The 18036-nt window shown below is 41.4% G+C and overlaps 1 long non-coding RNA gene across 1 annotated transcript in view; it reads left to right on the plus strand.

Moving 5' to 3' along the window:
* The window catches only part of LOC147576165 (uncharacterized), a 41142-nt gene extending 23318 nt beyond the window's left edge, over positions 1-17824 (plus strand). The window contains exons 4-6 of the long non-coding RNA XR_015241830.1: positions 15279-15534; positions 16349-16558; positions 17327-17824. This is a non-coding gene — a long non-coding RNA (uncharacterized LOC147576165). The remainder of the gene's footprint in view (positions 1-15278; positions 15535-16348; positions 16559-17326) is intronic.
* The last annotated feature ends 212 nt before the right edge of the window (positions 17825-18036 follow it).

Consider the following 18036-nt stretch of genomic DNA (forward strand, 5'->3'; position numbering starts at 1 on the left):
TTGTTGTATTACCATAAATTTCTCTCTTTATGTCTGTTGATATTTGCTTTATGTATTTAGGTGCTCCAGTGTTAAGTGCATGGATATTTATAATTGTTATAGCCTCTTGTTAGATTGGTCCCTTTATCATTATGTAATGCCTTATTGGTCTCTTGTTACAGTCTTTGTTTTAAAGTCTATTTTGTCTGGTATAAGTATAACTACCCTGGCTTTTTCTTTTTATGTTTATTTTTGAAAGAGAGAGAGAGAGATAGAGCTTGAGTGGAGGAGGGGCAGAGAGAGAGAGGGAGACACAGAATCCAAAGCAGGCTCCAGGCTCCGATCTGTCAGCACAGAGCCCAATGTGGGGTTTGAACCCATGAACCATGAGATCAGGACCTGAGCTGAAGTTGGATGCTTACCCAACTGAGCCACCCAGGCACCCCTACCCTGGTTTTTGTTTGTTTGTTTGTTTCCATTTGCATGGTGAATGTTTTTCATCCCTTCACTTTCAGTCTCTATGAGTTTTAGGTCTGAGGTGAGTCTCTTACAGGCAGCGTATAGATGGGCCTTGATTTTTAATCCATCTCACCACTCTGTGTCTTTTTATTTGAGCATGAAGAAATCTTTTTTCTTTTTTGCCACCTTTTACCTTTTTACGCCCTTCTCCACATTTTATGTGTATGTTGTCACATTTTGCATCTTTTTATTCATATTTTTCTTATGTCTAATTATGGCCATCCGTCTTCCACTTGAAGAATTCCCTTTAAGATTTCTCATAAGGCTGGTTTAGTGGTGATAAACTCCTTTATCTTTTCTTTTTCTGGGGAACTCTGCCTCCTTCAAATCTGAATGATAACCTTGCCGGGTAAAGTATTCTGGATTGCAGGTTTTTTCCTTTTAGCACTTTGAATATATCATGCCACTCCCTTCTGGCTTGCAAAGTTTCTACTGAAAAATTAGCTGATAGTCTTATAGATATTCCCTTCTAGGTAATTTTTTGTTTCTCTCTTGCTGCTTTCAGGATTTTTCTCTTTATCTTTAACCTTTGACATTTAAAAATTTATGTGCTGTGGTTGGACCTCCTTGGGTTTATCTTGTTTGAACTTTCTGGGCTTATTGGACTTGGATGTCTATTTCCCTCCTTAGGTTAGGGCAGTTATTAGTTGTTCAAATAAGTTTTCTTCCTTTCTCTCTCTTCTTCTTCTGGGAACTCCTTCCTATAATGTGAAAGTTCACTTGATGTTGTCCATGAGATCTCTTAATCTATCCTAATTAAAAAATTTTTTTAAACATTTATTTATTTTTGAGAGACAGAGACAGAGCACAAGTGAGGGAGGAGCAGAGAGAGAGAGGGAGACACAGAATCTGAAGCAGGCTCCAGGCTGTGAGCTGTCAGCACAAAGCCTGACATGAAGCTTGAACTCATGAACTGTGACATCATGACCTGAGCCAAAGTTTGATGCTTAACCAAGTGAGCCACCTAGGAGCCCCTGTATATACTAGCTACTCTTTAAAACTATAGCTTTTTACAGAGAATAAATAAAATAATAATAATAATAATAATAATAATGAAAAAAGAAAATATAAGGGAATCATGGATGAAATAAAAGAAAAAAGAAGAAAAGGAAAAAGAGAACAAGAACAAAAAGAACAAAACCAAAAGAAAAAAATAAAAATAAAACAAGACAAATTTTAAAAAGTAAAAATAAAACAGTAAAAATTACAACACACACACACACACACACACACACACACACACACACACACAGAACTGTAGCTTGTTTTCTGTGCCCCAGCACCACAGGATAGCTGGTATGGGCTTGTGGACTATGGGCTCACTGAGGTCACAAGCTCCCTGTGACAACTGAACCTACCTGTTATAGTGTCTGGACCCTACTCCAGTCTAGATTTTTAAGGTAGGGTTGGGAACATAAATCTCATCATTCTTCAGTCCCTCACCTGGAGAGCTTTCTCTCAGCTCCCCCCCGCCCCCCCCCCCCCCCCCCCCACCTGGCAGACTTCAAGTATCGTCTCTTTCATGTGCTAATTGCTCTTTTAAACCGTGGCTTTTTTTTCTGTGCCCAAGGACAGAGGGATCTGTTCTGGTTCCTCAGTACTATCCCTTCTCACTGCCATTCACGACATCGGGGGTGGGGGTTCCCTTTGTTACTGTGTCTCCATCTTCCACTCTCTCTATCTTCAGGGATAGAGAGGTCTGCGGTTCTCTGCATCTTCATTGTTCAATAGCTGTTCAGTCAGCCCTCAGTGCTCCTTCAGGAGGAATTGTTCTATTAATAGGCGTAATTTCCTGTGTTCTGTGCAGGAGGTGAATTCAGAGTCTTCATCATCTTGAATCAGAACCCCTCACATCCAGCACTTTTTAATCTTCAAGGATTCACATACATTTCATACCACATAAGCCCAGTGATTTCTGTTATAGCTGTGGAAATTAAAACTCAAAGAGATAACCAAACTAGCCAGGACTGACCATGTAGTACCTGTGTAGAATGCTAAGATTCAGCCCCTCTAGCTTACTGTTTGTCTCCATTTACATAACATAATTATTAATATTTAATTATGTTGTACATTTTACGTTTGTTTTCCTATGATTTATAGGTAGAACTCAGAATCAATCTAATGACGGTAGACTTACTTGAACTTGATCTTTTTGGTTGCATTTTTACGGGACTTCTTGTGATAGGCAGGCTCTACAGAGAAAGCACGGTGCCGCATTAAAAGAATTTGTAATTGAGTAGGGATGGGCATACACGTTAGCAGCTTCATTAATTGGACTTGTTTTGCCTGCAAGTGACAGAAACTTAACTGTCTCTTGGTGTCATATGTCCCCAACTCTGTGGGAGGCACAGAGTGCAGTAAGACTTCAAGAATCACCGGAGCCCAGACCCCAGATATTCTGGTGAGAGTCGTGGAAGGGCCATGGACGCGAGGCTTACAGCCTTGGGTTCAAGTCCTGAATCTGCACCACTGACTACCAATGTGAGCTCAGCTTGGCTGTGAAATCTCTCACATTCATTTTGCTCTGCAAAATGGAGGTGACAAGTATGTCCTCCTAAGGTGGGCATTCAATAAGACAAAATAGATTGCTGGAATTAAAAGAAGTGAGGACTGGTGGCCTGGAAAGGCAGGGGAAGCAAACAATGCCCAGCCTTCTTCTTGTACTATGACTGGGGCCAGAGATCATAGCTTAATATCACACCTCATCACATGCTTAGTTCTGTTGTTTAATTCAGCTTCTCATCAGCCACCTGATTTTAGTCTGATGTTGTGGGGGGAATGATTCTGCAACCCAGAGGTTTCAGCAAATAATAGGAGAGGTGGGAAAAGCCATTTTCGCAGAGAACCAGAAACACTACTAGACAAAGGTGTCTGGCGGAGGGAAACACTTGGACTCTAGCAAACAGCTGAAAAGCCTCAGGGCTTTCTGAGTATTTCACCCCCAAATGGGAAAAGATGTAAATGATCAGAAATACCCTAAGGGAGGTAGAAAATTAAAGTACAAATAGTATCTAGAGTTAAAAATTGAGACATTTGTCAAAGGATTATTTTTCTTGTGATTACTTTCAACCTTCAGGGGACAAACCTACCTAACCTTATAAGTATAAAGATAGAACAAAAATATTTCCAGTTATTTTTATAAAAAAACAGCATTAACTCCAATATAAGTACAAAAAGGACACAAAAAATAGAAAATATATTTATATTATATAATCCTTTTGTGTACTGCTTGTGCTTGTATTACATATATATTATATATATATATATAATAGCTATATTGTATATAATAGTTATATATATTGTCTACATTGACTATATATATATTTTCTATCTTATTTGGGATTTGGGCATCTGTAAGCATCATAGCAGATAGAATCCAGCAGTATGTTAAGAGAAAAATCACCATGACAAGGTAAGTAAGGTTCATTTTAGGACCACATTAATTATTTAATATTAGCAAATCAATATAATTCAGGTTATTAGCAGCAAAGTATAACTGATCATCTTGATAGAAGCTGAACAAACATTTGATAAAAATTAATATCCATTTCTGATACAAAAACTCTCAATAAAATATCAACAAATGGAAAAGTTTATAGCATTAAATATGTATTTATAATCCATGGCTGGCCTCAGCTCGGTGGTAAAACTCCCATTAAAGTCAGGGCTTTGTGAGTATTTCACCCCCAAATGGGAAAAGATGTAAATGACCAGAAATACCCTAAGGGAGGTAGGGTATTTTAGTCATTGTCACAACTGTTATTTGGTAGCGTTTTTTCCAGATGTGCCAACTCTATTAGAAATAGAGGAGAGGAGACAATATCATGATTTACAGACTGTGAACCACTGTGAAACCATTAAAAAGATGGTAGGGTTCTCTGTGTACTGACTCATAAGGATGACTGCTCCACGTCGGCGAGAAAAGTCAGATATGAACACTAAGTAGAATATGTCATTTTGTAAAAGCAGGGAAGTGAATTGTATAGAAAATACTCATGAATTGTATTTAGCAAAATATTAACTGTTTTACTTTGGGGTGATGGGTTTATTCTCATTTCCTTCTCTGTGCCTTCTTGGAATTGCATGACTCGTTTCTTTTAACAAATAAGTAACTTGCCCAAGGTCAGAGGCAGCTTGACTTTAAATCCTGTACCCTTAATTACTCCTTTATTCCTGTTATTATGAGGAAAAAAAGGCCATTGTCATTTCCAAAACACAAATATATGTTTTATACATATGAAGACACATACATAAATGCATCTGTTATTTATAAGATATGTGTAAGTATAAAATATATTTATATGTAGAAATGATACATATGTCCATACATGTAAAAAAGAAATTTGAATAAGCATATAACTATATATATTCATATATATGCGTATATATTTATATGTATGAAAGATTTAAAACTACAACATAATGAGATGTCTAGCACTTGGTCAGTAAATTATTTATTAACCTCCCTAAAAATCTGTACTTGGAATATGAGCAGAGACTATGCTTATTTAGCTTTGTATCCCTTAGCAGCAAGCAGGTATCCTTCACAGTGTATTAATATTAAACAAAAATATCTTATACATGCAAATATAATAAGGAATAGAGAATTGGATTATGTTGCATGACCAGCAGTGAACTCTCCTGCAATGCCCCATGGACCTCCTCTGCGATGAGCTGCCCTGACCTTCAGCCCTCATGTGGACAGAGTTATAGCCATTGGCAGGGGTCAAAAGAGCCATGGATTCAGGGGCTGGCATTGAGTAGGAGAAGCCTCTAGAGAGGTTGACTTTCAGATGTAGAAGGGTATGCATTTCCTCATCACAGAAATCTGGTTCCTGCAAAAGCCTGAACAAAGACCTCATCCTTTCTGCTCAGTGCCATTCTTCACTGAGGCTGTGAGCATATGGTGAGACTGTGGGGTGGGGGAATGCCACTTATGTGACCCAGCTGGTACCCACAGGCCTGAAGGTCCTGGCAGAGTTTTCTGGAAAATACCACGATTCACTTTTCTCCAGCTAGAACACAGCCTGTGAGTTTTTCCATACCCTGGTTTCTGAGCTCAGAGAACATGAAGAAAGGCTCATGCTGACATGAGCACTGACCTCAGAGGGAACTAGATGTCCCGATGGCCGACTCCTCTCATGCGTGCTAGGATGGAAGCTTCCAAATTTCCATGCAGATGCCCTCTTGCCTTGGCGGGAGGAGGCACCATGAGAATACCCACATGGAGCTGCTGCTCAGAGTCTGGGAGGAGCCAGAGCCACCTGAGTGGCTGTTAGGGGAAGGGGCAAATGGATGGGTGTCTCTGCAGCATGGTGGGCTTCCTAGAGCCTCTCCCTCCCCTTCCTACTACACCTACCACCTACCAATTACCCCCATCTCTTCCCAGGACTCTGTGTTGTCCTGGGCTGATCACAGGGACCACATTACCCTCAGTCTTAAATTGCCTCTTAGGTGCCCAACTCCCCCTTATGACTTAATCTTCCTTTCATTGGATCTAGACTTCGACCTCTTCCCCTTCTTAAATCTATGTACCTAATCTCTTGTTCCCTCCTGCCTCCTCAATGTTTCCCTGATCTGGATCTCTAGCTTTGTGAAGAAGAAGCCAGCAAAGGACAAAAGACTCCTTCATTAGGTAGAGAAGATTGAGAATGACCACCCACCCCTTTCCACCATGGGTATTTTCCCATTTGCAACTTTGGCTCAACTTGAGGAACTAATTGGTGATGGAGGAATTTCAGTCAGGCTCCTGGGGCATATGGATGGATGGGCAGTTTATAGTAGCATTTTTTATAATCAATGAGTTAAGATACATGACCATAATATGCATTCTCTCATACGGAGGCCACATACAAACCATATTTGTGCCTTGAAGGAGGTGGCCCTCAGGGACCTAGATCATAAACATGTGGATTAAAAATACAGTCACACAAGGATTAAAAATGAGAATATCATAAGGTATAGGATAAGATATGCCTAGCCAATCAGGGAAAAAAGATGGGCTGGAAATAGTCCTCTGAGCATCTGTTGTGGGCCAGACGCAATACAAAGCATTCTCATATATTCTATTTTATTTAATACTTCCCAAACTCTTAGAGTTAGGTTTTATTATTTTTATTATGAAGATGGGAAAACCGAGGTTCAGAGATGTAAAACAAATGGTGTTGAAATTCATCTGACTGGAAGTGACTATGAGAGATCAGCTTCTTGGCAGGGGCCAGGGGGCAGAGTGGCTGGTCCATCTTTGAGAAACACCAGACTAGGGATAGGAAGCATGTTCTGGGGCTCACCTGCATCAGAACCACCCAAAGATCTTGCTAAATAAGGATTTCTGGGCATCACCATAGAGCTATTAAACCAGAATTTCTGAGAGTGGAGTGCAAAATGTACATTTTGAAGAAATTTTTTTATTAAGTTCAGTTTGTCAGTTTTTCTTTTATTCCTTGTCCATTTCGTCTAATTTAAGAGATTTGCTGAACTCAAGGTCCCAAAGATTTTGTCTTATGTTTTCTTTAGTAGATTTTCTTCCATAGGTTTAGCTTTTCTCTATGACCCATTTTGAGTTGATTTTGTATTTAATGTCTTCTCTTAACCTAGTAGATGCCTTTGTAAATTACTCCTTAAAAAAACTCAATAGCCCTATTTGTGTGATCTATCTGATTTCTGTTGGGACTCTGGCTGATCTAGCCTTCACCAGCTTTCAATCTTCATATCCTATTGTTTGGACTTAAAGTATCTTTTGGCTTAATTGAAAATTAAGTTTTTGTTTCTTATTACCTTGGCGTTTGTTTTCTTTGAGGACAAAGCAAAAGTAAGTACTTACTTGAAGAGAAGCTTTTGAGAGCATATATTGACTGAGTTACTCTTTAACCCTGGAGCATAAAAAATACTGTCAATGTTTGATTTAAAGATAGTTGAAGGGTATTACAAGGTACAAACTTTCAGTTATAAAATAAATAAGTCATAGGGATGGAATGAACAGCATAGGGAACATAATCAATAACATTGTAATAACTTTGTATGGTGACAAATGGTAACTAGACTTATGAAGATAACTTCATAGTGTATAAAATATTGAATTACTAAGATATATACCTGAAACTAATAGGATATTGCATATCGATTACCATTCAATATAAAAAAAAAAGATGGCAGAGTCATACAATCTCAGACCCACGTCTTTCCCACACCCCAGGAAGGATAAATTATTTGCCTCTTCAGTGTTCCCAGACTACCTTAAATGTGGCTCTATTGTGCGTGTTCCATATGTCTTGGAGGCAAGAGTCATGTCTTGCCAAAGAGGCCTTTGTGCCTCTAGAGAATAGGACAGAACTGAGAAGGAGAGCTAGTTCCCTGGTTGCAAAGGCCCATCCTCAAAGGGTGACCGGAAGTCCAAGGAGACTAAGATAGCAAAGCTTGTGCTTCTGCGTGTAGGACTGTGCATGTGCACGTGTATGTGTGCATCCCATTTCTGAGATTTGGGCCCAGGCAGAGCTTGCACCAAAATCACATAGAACTGAGACCTTGAAACTCTTTCTGGAGACTTGTGGATCCATAATGACTGGTGTCTGTGAGTTTGAGCCCTCCTAATCTTCAAATGAGAAGCCATAGAACACAGAGAAATATCCAATGAGGGTCTGTAGTATGTAGCTATTTAATAAATATGATTATTGGGGTGCTTGGGTGGCTCAGTTTGTTAAGTGTCCAACTCTTTTGATTTTGGCTCAGGTCATGATCTCATGATTCATGCGATCTAGCCTGACACTGGGCTCTGTGCTGACAGCCCAGAGCCTGCTTGGGGTTGTCTCCCTCCCTCTCTCTCTGCCCCTCCCCTGCTTGTGCACATACTCTCTCTCTCTAAAAATACATAAATAAACATTAAAAAAAAGAAATATGATAAAAAAAGAAATATGATTATCATATTCTTTCATAAATTTAGATCAGCATGTAGTAACAAAAGCTGATTACAGGCTTTTTATTTTTTCACTTTTTTCCCTCCTAGTTTTCCATTACTTTTTTCCCTCCTAGTTTTCTTCCTTATTTTTACTTAGATCATTTAACACTTTTCAGGTCATTAAAAATTTTTTTTTGCTTACTCATTGGTGTGTGTGTGTGTGTGTGTATTGTAAGGTCCCAGTTATCCCAAAAGAAAGTGGCCAACTTTAGATTTCTAGAAAATTCGTTTAGTATACATTTAACATGTATCAAATGACTTGTGTTCTAGTTAATGACATTCTTTTAGAACTTGAAAATAACTGTCTTAGCTCCTTAAAAATGAGGCTGACCATAGGCAAACTTGATTTAATCAGCAGGGGCTCATCAATATTTGTTTTGACGATATTGTGTGGGTACTTCACCAAAATCAGGATGCTCATAAGGAGCTCTGTGATAGTACTGTCTGATAATAAAGTGTGTATGTGTGTTGTATGCTTCTTTGTGTGTTCATCACTTTTTCTTCTTATCCTCTTGTTCCTTTTCTCTTGTTACTAATACTGATTTCCTGCTATAGTTTTTCTTTCACATTTGCACATTTAGTCTCTGTGGCTGGGTAACAAACCAGTCAGCACACTGTGATACACAAGAGTCAGTAAGCTTTGGAAACAGAACAATTAAACATTTGAGACAAAATGGTCTCTGTTCTAGTTGGGTGCTTCTCGGACTTAAAGTGCATCAGAATCCCCTGAGGATCTTGTAAAATGCAGATTCTAATTCAGCTGGCTTCTGGTAGAGCTGAAATTCTGCATTTCTAACGAGCACTTAGTGATGCTAATGATGCTGATTTAAGGATCACACTTAAAGTAGAAAGTTAGACGGTTGGGGATTAGTACAGATTTGGTCATTAGGTTAAAGGGGCATTTTGATAAGTTTTAATATATATTTTTTCAAATGCTGTTGTCACATGGCCTCTCTAAAACGTGTTGGCTTCCTGACAGATAAATTGATTAGAAGCAAAATGTGACTCAGCTGCCATTTAGAAATCAGAACTCTGTGAATGGGATTAACATGTGTAGGAGGAAACTGTTGGGCCAAGGGAGTCCTTTAGTTAAGAAAAAGAGACTAAGCTTGTCATCAGTCTGTCTTGGGTGGGTTAGAAATGGTTTTAGGAGAATGTAAACATTGTGATAATTCTCTCTGGTTTCTCAAAGTTTCAAATGCTTTAGGACATATTCTTGATGTCATTTATCTTCTAGACAATCTTGGGGGAAAACCTTGTGGCTGTTTTTTGGATTTTCCTTAGAGGTTTGGAATTATGGCCATTTCCCAGAAGGCTTTGCAGCTGTTGACCAAACTGTAGGAGGATAGCTTTTCCCTTCCCTTGCACTTTCTCAGTCTTCCCTGCTCCCTAGGGCTGTTCTGGCTCCCCTTAATCAGAGATACTTTATGAAGAAGTTGATTTAGGCAAAAGGTGACAGTTAGGTTTTTGTTTTATTTTGTTTTTTGTTTTTGTTTTTGTTTTTTTTGTTTTTTTTGGCCAATGCAGAATGATTGTTAGTGGTTGAGGGATAAATATGTTGATTTGAAAGTTTGGTTAAAATTCATAAATTATGTCTAAGAGTGTAGGAGTGAAGCACGTGTGTCAGATATTTGTCATCCCTAATCCAGCCTTAGAAGGCAGAAGATGCCTTGACAGACTAGTGTGGCATTGGGTCATCAGACCTAAGCCCAGTAGACTCAGTGCCACATGTTGTTTCCCTTTTCCTTATTTTCAGCGCTATTACACTTACATTTGAGGATAATATGCAAATGTTGGCATTAGGAGTTACTTCTAATTACCCAGGGAGATGCGACTTTGTTTCATGCCTTCTCATTCTCGTCAGCTATCCTGTGCCATGGGAATTTCTGAAAAAAAAAAAAAAAAAAAAAAAAAAAAAAAAAAATAGTAGTTTCCTAACTAAGTAAGAAAGGAACAAGATTTGTTACTCAGCCTGGCTGGCTTTCTTTTAAAATAATCAGACTGTCTGCTTCCTGAAGGGTGTCCCCCCCAGCTGGGAAGATGCCACCTGTCACTCTTGGGTTGATTGCTAAAGAACATCTTGTCTTGTTTGTGCTCTGCACTGATGTGTTCTCAAAGTCCCCTGGTCTAAAGGCTCTGATGACTTTGAGGAGGGTTTATGTGGTATCTCCATCCTTTTAATAAAATTCCCTCTACAAGACTGAAGCAAAGGTCTCTTATTATGCTCTGCTTAGGCCATTTTTGCAGGGGCATTTTTTTTTGTCTTTAGCCCTAAGTGAATGTGATGAGTCACTGTTACTTAGGTCAACTCAGAAATGAGTCCTGGGTTTGCTGGCTTTTCAGTGAGTGGTTTTCTTCAGCGGGAATCGAGCTGGTTCATTTGGATAATTCTGGGTCTGAATTCTGCTGTGTCTCTTACTAATTGGTGACCGTGGGAAAGTTATCAGCCTTTCTGAACCCTCATTTTCTCATCTGCAAGTTGGAGACAATAATAACTGCCTCCTCAGGAGGGTGTGAATGTTCTGGGTACTCAGGATTTATCTTGATGTTTATCACATTCAATGCAATAGGTACCCAATAAACGTCCTTTTCTTTTTTTCTCCTCTTGTGTTTGATGTCGGGCCTTTTTGTGTGTTGTTTTGTATTGATTTTCTTTTGATACTAATAATTAAAGTGTTCCCAGGATTTCTGTCATCACAGGATTTTCTAGGTAAGGTCAAGTGTCAATAGAGCTGAGAAGAGAGTGAGGCTTTAGCGACTCCAGGGCGCAGGGACCAGTTGAATGGAGAGTGGGTGGAGTCCAGAAACCTCCAGAGTGAGTGAATCTTTAAGGGATTGCTGGATTATTAGACTCTGGGCCTCATTTATTCAGAGGCAGAGGAAGCATAGCAAGAGAAGAAGTGTCAGATGTTTAGAAATATGTCCTCCAAACAAGGCTGGAGGGATCTAGGTGTTATTTGATCAATTCATTAATCCATTTAATCATTCACGCCCAGACGTTTCCTTGGGCACTGTGTGGTAGGCACTGTGTCCGTCCTTGCCTCAAAGAGCTCATGATACAGTGGAGTAATGCTAAGTATGCGCCATGTGATATGTGTCTCTATGTAATGGAAATGATGGAGATAGAACTACTTTTATGAAGTATCTTAAGACCTCTCTTTTTTTGGTATCCGTTTCCCACCCTACTTTATCCTCCCTTCTTCCTGGACATAAGAAAGTATACTTGGAGAAAGGTGGCATGTCCCAGTGTCACTTGCAACTTGGTGTCACTGAGTTTTCCCTACTGGAACTTGAGCAAAAGTGATGGGTGCACCTTCTGTGTCCCTTGCTTAAAGGAAATCCCTTGCTATGAATTTTCACTCTTTCCTCCCCTCTGTCTGGAAAGGCAATGCCAGGCAACCTTGGAAGGGATTGTTGAGGATAACAGAAACTCCCTGCTTGTCTGCTTTTCCAGATAACTCCATGGAGTATTACTGGCTACTTGCCCTGGCCTCGCAAATGAGAAAGCAATGAACTTCTAAGTACTCCAAGCCACTGAATTTGGGGATCTCTTTATTATAGCTTCTGTTGTAACAAATTAAGTAGTCACAACTTTTTTGAGGTTCTAGGGTAGCTCAAAATAATAAAAGTGTCACTTGACTGGTAGAAAATTAGAAGATTTTGTTTGTCATATGAGATTCCTGAAGTTATAGGAGTCAGACAAATGCTGGTTCCAAGCTCACCTCTTCCATATCTACAATTTTATACACTTCAAAACTAAAATAATTTCTCATGTCTTCAGGTGTCAAAGAGTCAAGATGCAATCTTTTTCCAGTGCATTACCTTCTTTGTTAATCTTAGATTTACAAGATCAATGAAGAAGCAATTATCTATATTTTACATATGAGTGGATCACATTTTTCTTGGTGGTGGGGAGGTTTAAAGATGATTTGGGGGCAAAAAATGGTAGAAACGGGAAAGTCAGCATTTGTCCATTCAAAGTCATGCTTGAGAAGATGGTGCCAGAAAACACAGGAGGGGACTATCTTCAAGGACATCTTGTTCACTTAACCCAAGCATCCTGGGAGCTACTGCCTCTAGACAAGCAGCCTCATCCTGGTCCCTTCATTTGAAATCTCCTTGTCTGCACCCTGTATTCTCAAAGTCAGCCTTTGGCCACTGTAATCTACATAACGGGGAGAAAGTCTCTTCCAGCTTTTCATTCATTTGCTCATTCATTAATCAAATAGTTACTGAGCACCTCCTTTATGCCAGGAAGATTATAAATATGTATTTTAGTGGGGAGATAGCTGAGAAATCTTGCCCCACAGAGGCAGGACTTGGATAAGCAAGAGGCACAAAACAGGTGCAAAGAAGGTAAGAAGTACAGCGGGAATTAACCCAGGAGTGCAGAGACACAGCACAAGGCAGGTGTCTCCTGTCACTCAGCAGCCTGTGTCTACTGTGATAAAGGCGTGTGATTAATTACACATAGAGACTGTACGTATGTTCTCTCACTTGCTAATTGCAATTAGTTACAGGAGCACTGAACATATTGCTCTGCATGAATGTCAGGACATTTCGGTGGATTCCCCTTGGTTCTCTGAGAAGCTGCAATTAACTTCACTAATTATTCCCTTCACCACATGTGCTTCACTTAATGTAGAACCAAACTAATGAATGTTGATCTTTTAAAAACTTTTTTTTCCTTAAAGGCCATCTTGGCTGCCCTCCAATTAAGACCAACAATGGCTCCTTAGACAAAATCACAAATATCATCAGGTCCATCCAAGGCTGGTTGGAGACAGAAAGCAAACTTGAGTTTCCAGAATTCTTTCATTTCTTCTTCAGGGAGGGAGAGGATCTCTGCACTGACAAAACCCATGTGACACTGTTGGTTCAATATGCTTTGAAAGATTTTGTGACTGGCATCTCTGCAGTGACCTATCCATAGCACCTGGTGGTAGGGAGTTGGTGAACCAGAAATGTGTGCCATGGCCTAGCTAGGAATGCAGGATAACTTTAAAAATGCACAAAAAAAATCTTACTCTAACATCAGCAATACACCTAGAATTGAGCACAGTGCTTTCCTGTCCCTGCTTTGATCTGGGCATCCTTAATTCAAACGCCTTCCTCCTTAAATTCCTATGATTTTTGTCAAGGTTTCTATGACAGTGAGCAAATGAGTGTGTGTGTGTGTGTGTGTGTGTGTGTGTGTGTGTGTGTGTGTAGGGAATGACTTACATGCTCATGGCTTTTCCTATGTTCACGAGCCTCTGCCCCATGTTGTGTTGATTCAGCTGTGAAACTCAGCACTTGATTTTCACACACACACACACACACACACACACACACTTTCTCAAAGCATTTATGAGAATTTGAGGACAGGCTAGTAGGTGGATTCACACTACAATCACCCCAAAAAAGCTCAAATGGGAAAGTGGGCATCACTGTGTTAAGATATCCACGTCACTCCATGGAGTTCTTCACCCCATCTAGGTCCAGCCGAGTTTGTCCAGTGAGGAACAACACATCTGGCTCTTGGTCCTCTGCAGTGCTATTTCATAGCTCTCCTCTAAAAGCTTTATGATTCTTCTGCTTTAAGTATACTCATCAATTGTGTGTGTGTGTGTGTGTGTGTGTGTGTGTCCGTGTGTGTGTGTGCTAGTGAACGTGTGTTTCAAAGAACCAAGAGGAAGAGGGAGAAGAAAAGAGAATTCTTTTCAACAGTTCTCGTGCCAGCTGCTAACAATGCTTCCTTTCACTTCATCGTTACCACAATGCATTCTCCTAACTAGCACTTAAAATGCCTAGAATGGCTGGAGCTTCAGTGAACTTTTTAATATAGCACCTCTCGTGAGTGCTACAGTAACCTGGCAAGCCAGGCAGGGAAGTCTCATGGCCACATTATGTACATAAGGAACCTGAACCTCCAGGGGATGACTGGCCAAATGTGCATAGCTTGTTTTTGGTACAAAGTTCTTTCTGCCCAATCAGGCTCTGAGATCGAAGTTTCTTGGAGGTATAAGAGAGATCAGGAAGCAGTGAGCCATCTAACTTGGGTCTTTGTCTCTCATTCCCCTCCAAATGCCATCTTGCTTTGAGGCAAGGCTTTCTGATACATAAAGCAGAATGTGAGAGAAGCCAGCCCACATTGGGTTATTGGTGATGTTTCTCAATTCCAACACTAAAGACATGTTGTGGAAGGCAATTCCTTGTTGTAGGTGGAGGGAGGTGTCCTGTGCATTGTAGGATGTTTAGCAGCCTCTCTGGCCCCTACACCCATCGGATGCCAATGGAAGGAACTCCCACTCCCAACTTTGTAGTTGTAACAGTCAATGATTTCTCCAGACATTGCCAAATGTCCCCTAGGGAGTCAAAGTCACCACTGGTTGGGAAACACTGGGTTGTTACACACCCATTGTGATGATGGTTTCTTGTCTTCATGACTTAGAGCACGGAGAGTCGATCGTGTGGAGTAGCTCAGAAAGGTCTGTGCAAACCATGTGGTAAAAAAAAAAGAAAGGTTTGGAAGCTTATTCTTCCCTTTCACTGGAAAGAGGACACGAGCCTTCACTTTGGTGGGACAAAGGAAGATAAACATGCTGACCCTCTCCATGCACGAGCACCTCTGATGGGACATTGCTGCTGATAGCTCTGGCTTTACAGCAAATGGTCCCAACAGTGCCAAGAACCACAAGTCAGTCCGTTTAGGGAAAACACAGGGTATTTGAACAGCTTGACACTGTGAAGGCATAAATTGTCGGGAGAGACAAATGTGAGCTGGAGGGATTTGTGAATGTGGCAGACGGTAATCCTAGTATTTCTTGTTAATTGTTTTTCTCAGACAGGAGACCTCCTGTGATTTACATTCTGGAGTGGTGGGATGATGGACTGAGCCAGACAGCTCGTCACCTCTGGAGAAGACGAGCGGGGTCATGGCAGCTGCCCTGGAAATGAAAGAGGAGGTGGGGTGCTTTGCTGCCTTGGAAGCTCTCCTTTGTTCCCGAGCATCAGGGGTGCTGTCGCATGTGGCCTCAGGGAGGCCAGGCAGGAAGAGCAGAGCCTGTGCCCAATAGCTGAAGGGCAGGGCTGATGAACAGGTAGCAAAATCCCTTCCGTCCTAGGGCTCAGGAGTGATGTGCAGATGAGCAGGAGAAAGCACCAGACAGATGCTGTGTTTGGTTTATCTGGCTTTTCCTGTGAGTGGGAACCTGACCTCCTTGTGAGAGTGGAGTTGGGAGGGTCAGTTAGACTTTAGAAGGAACAGAGGGTGTTCAAACAGACCAGGAAAACCTGTGATTAGTGCAGAAGTGTGGATTTAATCCTTGATTACCTGGTGCAGCTAAGGGGCAGTTCCGATGAGGAAATAGGAAAAGATCATGTCTTCCCTAAGAGAGTATATTCCTTTACTTCAGTCTTTTCTGAGGCACTCTACCCAGAAGACATTGCTCCTTCTCCAAACCACAGGAATGGGCTAAACACCTCCTGCTCCTAGTGGGGCTCAGGCAGACTGGGTTACCTGCAGACTCAAGGGAAATCTTGGTGGAACTTGGTCACAGAGGCTGTGGAAGCCAGTCATAAGGGGCAGAAAAGGATGTTGGTCATTGTGTGGGCAGGACTGGGCCATCCAGGTCAGCAGGTCCCTCAGAGACGTGGTCAGAGAAGTAGTGGCATTGACAGGGCCAGGTGGGTTTGCTGAGTAGTGTCTTGTTAGCCTGGCCAAAGTTGGAGTCATGTTTCCTGAGTCCCCTTCACTGTGGGGTTCTGGCCCAGGAGTACTTTGCGTGGATTTGAAAGGTGGCAGTGGAGAGAGAGCATTCCTCTTGGAGGGTGGTTGTGGTTGTCCCTGGTGACAGATGGACACCCCAAGGCCTTGTGGATCCTGACTTGGCCATGTTCTCACTCTATACCTAGCTCATCTTATTGATTGCTGGCCTCTCCGACCATCAGCGGACCTAGGCCCACTGCTGGCTGCCTGCCATTGAGCCACAAAGGCAGCAGCTCCACGGATTTTCCACGAATTCCCCCTTCTGGGTCCTTTTCAGTGGCCAGGTGGACTTGGCCTCTTGAACATCCTGTTTGCTCCAACTTGTCCACCTGATGCAAGTGCACGTTAGGTGACTGGTGAGTAACCATTTCTCTGGTTTTTCTGATTCCCCCTTCCAGACATTCGTTTTCCCAGTTCCTCCCATGTTTGCGTAGATTCTAATTTCTTTAATAAACTCTTATCTCCGTACAACTTAGAGTGCTTTGTTTTCCCAACTGGGCCTGACTGACATAGTGGGAAAGCTCTTCTGGAGCTTGGTTGCCTGTTTGTGGGAGTTAAGTCTCATATATCCAAGGAGAATGAACTGCCTTAGAAGTGGGTACAGTGCAGCCTAGGGAAGATTTCTTGAGGAAGAGTAACTTCAACATTCATTCATTCATTCATTCTTCCATAAATACAAAAGTGAAGGCTGTCCCCGGGAATGTTCTAGAAATACAGTGTTACTTGGTGAATAGAACAGACATGGCTGCTTTTCTCAGAGAGTTTAGAGTTTAAAGCATAAGACAGAAAATAATCAGTATATGATTATAAATTATTTTTGTGTATTACATGGCACTTATCACAAGTGGCATAAAGTGACAGAAAGTGTGGATGAGGATGAGCCCCCCTGGAATTAGGGGGGCTGGGAAGGCCCCTCTAAAGAGTTGATGTTTAGGCCAATACTTGAAACACAAGGTAGATTCCACCACAGGAGGACAGCTTATTCTAGGCTGAGGGAACAGTGCATGGGAAGGGCAGAGGTAGGGCAGATATACTACAACAAAGAGATGGGGGGAGCAGGAGGGAATTTTTGTGTGTGTGTTAATGGTGACAAGCTCTTTTAACAGGAAAATATCACCTTCAAGTGTAAACAGAGTGGTGCCTGAGAACCCCCAGGACTCCGGAAAGGAACTGGTGTGGGCCCACACGAAACCAGAAAGTGGATCCAAGGGCCAAGGAATGCCCATGATGAGAGAGCAGGACTGTGGCCCAGACCGGGGCTGCTGCTGGTCTATGCAGCGCCTTTGTGTGAAGTACAAAAAAACGTACCCCTTCTTTTTGGAGACGGAACCTGGAGCAGCTGTTCTTGGCTTGGAAAGTGAAGCCTGGACTGGATTTTGGCTCCTACTTCAGCAGGGGCCAACCTGCATTACCACATGCAGAATGTAATCAGGACTAGGAGCTTATGTGAAGCTAGTTGAAGCCAGAACAATGTTTAAATCTCTCCCTATCAAGGAATTTGGCGAATAGATATACACCTGGCTACATGGAGAGCAACTTGTTGTGTACATAAGGTAATTGTTTTCAATAATTGTTTTAAATGTTTATTTATTTTTGGAGGTGAGAGAGACAGAGAGTGAGCAGCGGAGGAGCAGAGAGAGAGGGACACACAGAATCCGAAACTGGCTTCAGGCTCTGAGCTGTCAGCATAGAGCCCGACGTGGGGCTGGAACTCATGAACCGTGAGATCATGACCTGAGCCAAAGTCGGACACTTAACCGAGTGAGCCACCCAGGCACCTCCCTAAGCTAATTTTTTTGGCAGTTTCATAACAAATTTAGCCTTGTTATGTATG

This window comes from Puma concolor, chromosome D2, assembly GCF_028749965.1.
Source record: "Puma concolor isolate L17-30 chromosome D2, mPumCon1.1.hap2, whole genome shotgun sequence".
NCBI lineage: Eukaryota > Metazoa > Chordata > Mammalia > Carnivora > Felidae > Puma > Puma concolor.